The following is an 8,377-nucleotide window of genomic DNA, read 5'->3' on the forward strand; positions in this document are numbered from 1 at the left end:
GTTGCAGCTGGCACCTGCTAACATATTGTTCTGAGAATGGCTGTTGCTGTCCTTGAGTCTGATACAGTTCAGAAAATTCAAGTTCTCAGTAATGCAGGAACATGTCTGAAACCACATCCACAATAACCACCCAGTTCCGTTTTGAATGGTTGAACTACAGTTACTCCATTTTGAGCTTTAAATGCATTCTTTTCTTTAATGGTTAAAGCAGATGTACAATGCATGTTTAATAAGCCACAAAACAGGCTGTTCTAGTTAGCATATAGTTAAGCCAGAATGAGTTCCCCATATCTCAACATGTGAAAATTTCTTCCATCATCCTCAACTACAACCTCTTCCACAACTAATTAGCAAAAGATAGATGCTACTCCCTAGTATTCACTAGCTCCTTACCTTATCCATGAATCCAGTCCTACCTTAAAGGCCATCCCTTTTATCCGGGCCTAACCACAACTGTATTTTAAAAAATCTTTCAGTCTCCCACTGTTCTCTCTAACTCACTCTCTACACTGCTGCTAGAGTGTTTCTACTGGAAAATTGGATCAAATTATTGCTCCTTTTAAAGAAATCCATTTAGATATTCTCCATAGCCTTCAATTTCAAAATTAAACCTCTCTACTTAAAAAGAGTTTAAAAAAAGAAAAGAAAGAAAGGAAGAAAGGAAGGAAGGAAGAAGAAAGAAAGAAAGAAAGAAGGAAAGAAAGAAAGAAAGAAAGAGAAAGAAAGAAAGAAAGAAAGAAAGAAAGAAAGAAAGAAAGAAAGAAAGAAAGAAAAAAGGAAAGAAGAGCTGCAAGTTCAGACGCACGTGAGATTTTGGTGGTGAGAAACTAAAGTCTGATCTGTGGTTGCCCGAATTTTCCAAGAAAGTAGGAGTTGAGTGGGACATCTGTTGAAAATGAGAAGTGGTGGGGCAGAGATTTGTAGTGAGTGCAGAAGGTTTTTAATGTCAGCCCAGTTGAGGTTAGACAAGAAAGTTTTGATTTTGGGGTCACATGATCCTTCAGAATAGCAGACCTAGATCTTCCCCCTGAGCCTTTCTGAAATAGAAAATACAATAACCACAATGGCCAGGGGAAAAATTAGCCAATATTTATTGAACTCCTTGTGCCAGATTCTGGTGTTGGGGTTCAGGGAGGGTCACCCCAAAATATGCTGATGGCATGTTGATTATTTTGAATTGAAGTTGTTTGAGAAGCAGTGGATGCAAGAAGAAAATTGACCCTCCTCTGTCCCCCTGAAAGCAGGAAATAAATCTTCCATGTGAAAGGTGCATTCCCTTGCATCTAGATGTCGGACACCCTTATCACAAGAGATAGGGAATTCAGGCCCAAGAAGCCTATATAAACCAACTTTGTTACTTCTTTAATTTACTACCCCAAACCCAAACTCTGTTTAATATTTATTTATTTATTTGGCTGTGCCAGGTCTTAGTTGCAGCATGCAGGATCTAATTCCCTGACCAGGGATCGAACCCAGGACCCCTGTATTGGGAGCACAGAGTCTTAACCACTGGACTACCAGGGAAGGCCCCCAAACTTTGTTTAGATTCTTCACTAATTCAGCACCCAAAACTAAGTTTCTTTGTCCTGACAATTCCTCACAAATTTATTATTTCTTTATCAAAAAAGTATAAAAGCTGCCTGCCTTGGCCACTTCTTAGGACCCATCTCTATAAGAACTCCATATATACAAGTTAAAATTTGTTTCTTTCCTCCTGTTAATCTCTCTAGTGTCAATTTTATTATTAGTCCAGCTGCAAGAACTCAAGAAGGGAGGGAAGGAGGAAATTCCCTCCTCCCTGACAGTTGGTAAGCCAGCCAGGAGACTGGCCAGACCCTTGCCACCCCAAGTCTGCTACAGCTGAGAGATCCTGAGACACCTGACAAAGGCCAGCAGAAGCTAAGATTTCTTATCACGTCAGCCTCCCAGATCTCTGCCTGCAGGGTTGAAGAGAAAGTGGTGGGAGTCCCTTTTCTCTCTCTCTCTATTTAGATTAGCAGGAGATTAGTTTTGGAGCTAGTTCCTTGTGACATAGAGCCTCTGGCATTTGGTAAATGAGTACTCTTGCTTTTTATTGATTCTGTCCTCCCAGATGGTCACTGTTTTTCTTTGTCTCTATCTGTTGTGTTATTTGTCAGAAGGAGGAAGAACTATAGGGCAGAACACATGCGTAGGCCCTATAAGCCTGCTGTTCAAGCAATAGTAGAAGTCTTCCCCCCCAGATTAATTGGTCTAAGGTCAAATTATACACTCAGAAGAATGGGGAACATCCAAAAGCCTTTGTTGAACGTTTTATACAAACTTTTCAAAGACACACTGCACTGAACCCAGAAGCCCCAAGAACACAGGAATCTCTTCATATCTGCTTTAGTGGGAAATTTTCTCCCTGTTATTAAAAACAGATTCAAAATAGTGTGGTCAGTTGGTCTGGGCAACCGCTAAGCTAATAATGGAAGCTGTAGCTCAATGCTTTGAAAATAGTTTTCAGGAATGTCAGGGGGGAAAAACAGTTAAAAGCAAGAGTTCTTGCTTTGCAACTGGAATCTTTAGAAAAACAAAAGCATGATTCTAAGAGCAACTCCACACCCACCCAGAGCTCTTCCTATTTGCCTCCAGACAATTGCAGATACTGTAAGAAATCCAGACATTGGAGAAAAAACTGTCCTGCACTTAAGAGAAAGGAAAGTTTAAGAAACAACCTCTCTAGGTCCCATTACTCCCCGGTTCATGTTTTTCCTCCTGACAGACAATTCCCCCTCAAATGACAGTGTCAGCGGATCCTCAGTTCAACCCCAAAAGCCTACCATTAAACTTAAAACAGAGGTTCCGAACTGGATTTCTTAATTGACACTGGTGAGATTTTCTCTACCATCTGCTCAGAGGATTTATCTCTACCTGTCACCTCTGAGTCTATTCAAGCAGCTGGAGTCTCTGGGCAGCCTACCTCATTGCCCATGTCTCAGTCCACCCTAATATCTTTAGGGCCTCTGAACACCTGTTGTGATTTTCTAGTTTCAAACTCCTCACCAGCAAGCCTTTTGCTACCTCCTTTGCAGCCTTAAAATTAGCTCTGGCTACACCTCCAGCTCTTGGCTTACCTCATTTTGACCAACCTTTTCATCCATACTGCCATGAAAATAATGGAATTGCCGCAGGCATTATAGGACAGTCTTTTGCCTCTCAGGTGAGTCCTATAGCATATTTCTCATGCCAGTTAGACACTGTAGCATTGGGTAAGGCCCCACACTTACATGTGGTGGCCACAGCTGCCACCTTGATTGACAAAGCCAGTACTCTAACAATAGGGTCTCCCATGCAACTTTCTGTTCCCCATGCTGTGTCTGCTATCTTGCAAGTTCATAGGGTGCAGCATCTCCCTACATGGGCAACAAACCACCTATGAGCAGGCTTGTTTGTTTATTTATTTATTTATTTAATTTGCCACACTGCACAGCATGCGAGATCTTAGTTCCCAGACCAGGGATCGAACCCACACCCCCTGCAGTGGAAGCATGGAGTCCTAACCACTGGACCACCAGGGAAGTCCCCAGGCTCTTTTTTTTTTTTCAATAGATCTTTTTTGGAGTACAATTACTTCACAATGCCGTGTTAGCTTCCGTTGCACAACAAAGCGAATCAGCCATATGCATACACGTGTCCCCATATCCCCTCCCTCTTGAGCCTCCCTCCCATCCTCCCTATCCCTCCCATCTAGGTCATTGCAAAGCACCACCCAGGCTCTTTTAATTAACCCTCCGTCATCTTCCATCGTTGTAATACTCTAAATCCAGCTACTTCATGCCCCCTCCCTGATGATGGGGAGCCTGATTCCATTCCACATGATTGCCTTGAAACTACAAAAATGGTCTCAAAGCCACAAGAAGATCTCTCAGACATCCCTTCAGACAACCAAGACTAACTTCTATTTTGTGATGGCTCATAAATGAAATTTCGAGAGAAACATAATAACTAGTTATGCCATGGGTTCCCCACATGAAACGCCTGAAGCATAATCTTTGACCACTGTCAAACCAGCCCAAGCCGCTGAGCTGGTAGCTTTTACTAGAGTGTGTACATTAGGAAAAGGGAAAACCACCTCTCTTTTGGAGTCTGCCATGCTGTTGGCTCAATTTGGGAATCCCGTGGATTCTTAACCTCTGCAGGGACTCCTATTGCTAATGGACGTATAATTGCTGCCCTATTACAAGCTATCCACCTCCCTTCTAAAACTGCTATTGTTCACTGTTCAGCCCATACTGAGAAGACAGATTCTATATCTTTAGGGAACAATAGGGCTGGTAGAGCAAAACGGACCCCCTTATCCTTTCTCCAACCAGTTTTCCCTCTCACTGCTGTGGCCTCTCCCGTTGCGGAGCACAGGCTCCGGACGCGCAGGCTCAGCAGCCATGGCTCACGGGCCCAGCCGCTCCGCGGCATGTGGGATCTTCCCGGACCAGGGTACGAACCTGTGTCCCCTGCATCGGCAGGCGGACTCTCAACCACTGCGCCACCAGGGAAGCCCTCCAGCCAGTTTTTAAACCTGCTTTCATCCCTGACTGATAATAATTATCAGGCAAATGTCCCACAATCTGAAAGAAAAAACCAAAATGGTACCAGACAATTATGAGATGGATTAGACATTGAGCCACAGGAACTTCCCATCCTTTTCCTTTGACTTTTTGATTTGCACTTCTTTAATTAAAACAAAAGTTTTAGTGCCCCCATCTTGGTTTCTAAATACTATTTCCCTCTAAAAGAAGCCTGGGCCCCTTGGAGAAATGGTTGATTTCAGGGCTGGGGCAGGAAAAGTATAAAATGAGCCTAGAACATTTTATGCCCAAAGGTAAAGAAGTGCTCAAAAAAAACCAAAAAACAAAAGATGGGATGTATCAAAAGAAACAGGATCCAGCTTGAAATGGCTCCCCCTGGCCAAGACTGGGACAATTTGAACACTAAAATAAAAAGGGTGAATAGCTGGAGTACAGGGGATTTTGGGAGCAGTAAAACTATTCTTTTTTTTAAAAATAAATTTAATTATTTATTTATTTTTGGCCGCATTGGTTCTTCATTGCTGCGTGTGGGCTTTCTCTTAGTTGCGGCGAGCGGGAGCTACTCTTCATTGTGGTGCCCGGCCTTCTCATTGCAGTGGCTTCTCTTGTTGTGGAGCACAGGCTCTAGGTGTGCGGGCTTCAGTAGTTGTGGCACATGGGGTCAGTAGCTGTGGTACATGGGCTTAGTTGCTCCGCAGCATGTGGGATCTTCCCAGACCAGGGCTGGAACCCGTGTCCCCTGCATTGGCAGGAGGATTCTTAACCACTGGAGCAGTAAAACTATTCTGTATGATACTGTAGTGGTAGATTAATGACATTAACCATTTGGCAAAACCCATAGAACTATACAACACAAAGAGAGAACCCTAATGTAAACTACGCACTTTAGTTAATAATAATGTATCAGTATAGAATCATTAATTGTAACAAGTGTACCATACCGTTGCAAGATATTAACAATAGGGGAAACGGGAGGGGGGGAATGAAGGGAATATATGGGAACTGTCTATACTTTCTGCTCAATTTTTCTATAAATCTAAAACTGCTCTAAAAAGTGAAGTCTATTAATTTAAAAAGTTTTTAAATAAATAAGGATTGGGACTTCCCCGGTGGCTTAGTGGTTAATAATCCACCTGCCAATGCAGGGGACACGGGTTCGAGCCCTGGTCCAGGGAGATGCCGCATGCCTTGGAGCAACTAAGCCCGTGCGCCACAACTACTGAGCCTGCGCTCTAGACCCCTGATTCCAATCATGAAGAAACATCAGACAAGCCCAAATTGAAAAGCATTCTGTAAAATAATTAGCCTGTATAAAAAAAAAAAAAGTCGGTGTTGTGAAAGACCAAGGCCAAGTAACTGCTCCAGATTAAAGAAAGCTAAAGAAGTTCAGGGAAAAAGAAGTTTGTACGCATACTTGTATGTGTAGACAGAGATGACAAATATGACGAAGTATCAACTTGGTGAATCTGGGCAAAGGGTATGCAGGAGTTCTCTTACTATTTTTGCAACTTTTCTGTAAGTTTGAAATTATTTCAGAATAAAAAGTTTAAAAGAACATGTTTTATGGAAAAACTGCAAGTGTAACTGATGCCGAATTTCAGCCTCTGCACGCTGGTGCTGGATGAAATCTTGGAGACAGGGTTTTCGGTGAAGTAGGAAGAAATAGCTTTATTGCTTTGCCTGGCAGAGGGGGCCACAGTGGGCTGAAGCCCTCAAGCCTGTGTGTCCCGCCCTGCAGTGGGTAGTGAAAAGTCTTACAGTGTTCAAGGAGCAGGGTGTGATCAGCTCGTGGACATTCTTCTGATTGGTTGGTGATGAGGTAATTGGGAGTCAGCATTATCAACCTTCTGGTTCCAACCGGTCTGGGATCTACGTGCTTGTGGGCAGCATGCAGTTAACTTCTTCCACCTGGCAGGGGTTTCAGTATCTGCAAAACAGCTCAAAGGATGTGGCTCAGAACACTATCTATAGCCCTTGAGAAGGAACTAAAGGTCCTTGACTCTGTTTAATGACTAAACTATTATTATTTTGCCTTGCTTGACTGTTTTCCTTTCTTTCTGCATTTTCTCACTTCTCAGGTCAAATTTATTCTTTTTTTTTGGCGGTACTAGGGCCTTTCACTGTTGTGGCCTCTCCCGTTGAGGAGCACAGGCTCCGGACGCACAGGCTCAGTGGCCATGGCTCACGGACCCAGCCGCTCCGTGGCATGTGGGATCTTCCTGGACCGGAGCACGAACCCGCGTTCCCTGCATCGGCAGGCGGACTCTCAACCACTGCGCCACCAGGGAAGCCCCAAATTTATTCTTTGACTAAAGTTTTTCTACAGACAAAAGGCAGGCGGAGGACATGGAGGGGTGGGAGTAGGGTCTATTCTGGGAAGGCCTGATAGGGTCCTGCTCAGTTACATAACCTCTGATGGATCATTTTGACTTGAACAAAGGGGGTGAGGGGGAAGTTCTAGGTTAAGGTTACAGAGCTAGCACCACACAGGAAATTAATTCATGTTTCATCCAGAGACAAACTATCACAGCAAACAAGTTGAAACTGAAGTGCACGAAGTACTACAGGGTGTCACGCCTGTGGTAATTTTTAAAAATTCAATCCAATTTTATTAAGATACAATCCAATCTTTACAATTATTGTATTAAGATGGGAAAAACCATGGAAGTCTTCTGTGCCATTCAACTGGTTTTACAAAATATATTTACTGACCTTTTCTTTAATAAGTGTAAAACATTAGCATGTCATGTAGCAATACTGAAAAACAAAACAAAGCATTAAATCCATTAAAATTGGTTTTATTGTGAACAAATGAAAATCAAAAGAAACTATACAGGTATTCACTATATATAATTCTTGCATTTTAAAATAGATTTGGGGGACTTCCCTGGTGGCACAGTGGTTAAGAATCCACCTGCCAATGCAGGGGACACGGGTTCGAGCCCTGGTCCGGGAAGATCCCACATGCTGCGGAGCAACTAAGCCTGTGCTCCACAACTACTGAGCCTGTGCTCTAGAGCCCACAAGCCACAACTACTGAGCCCGCATGCCAAAACTATTGAAGCCCGCATGGCTAGAGCCCATGCTCCCCAACAAGAGAAGCCACCGCGATGAGAAGCCCACACACCCCAATGAAGAGTAGTCCCCCCCTCGCTGCAACTAGAGAAAGCCCGCACGCAGCAACGAAGCCCCAATGCAGTCAAAAATAAATAAATAAATTTTAATAAAATAAAATATATTTGGAAATATTTCCATTTGAATGTGATTTTTGTTGCCAAAAATGCTATGTGCATCTCGAGCTGCCCACCAAAGTGGAGGGACATTTTTCAACATATTTTAAAATATTTCGAATGAAATGTTTCAGTCCATGAATTACTTTGGGCCCATTGTTCTATTCCAACTAGTTTGCAAGAACAACTTTTGGACGGCAGGAAATAAAAACTTTGATGAAAACCATAAGTCGTTGTCAAGGCTTTTAATGAGAGTATGATTTAATAAGTTCAATCAGGAATTTCCTTCTTCCATTTAGAGCCACATATTCTCATCTAGTATTTTTCCATCTATGATCTCAGTGGAAGCAAGACACTGACATACTCAGAACCAAACCTAAAATTTTATGAATCACAAAGTAATAATCCAAGGTTTTTAAAAATGAGGGCTAACAACTGGACAGATTTACTAAAAATCATTGTTCACTTGAAATGGGTGAATTTCATGGTATTCAAATTATACCTCAGTTGTTTATAAGGCAATATTCAAGCGCATAGTTCTTTACCAAAACTCATTTTACTTTATAATTGAGCATTAAATTGTCTGGTTCTTACAAT

The sequence above is a fragment of the Phocoena phocoena genome, chromosome 4 (assembly GCF_963924675.1).
Source record: "Phocoena phocoena chromosome 4, mPhoPho1.1, whole genome shotgun sequence".
Classification (NCBI taxonomy): domain Eukaryota; kingdom Metazoa; phylum Chordata; class Mammalia; order Artiodactyla; family Phocoenidae; genus Phocoena; species Phocoena phocoena.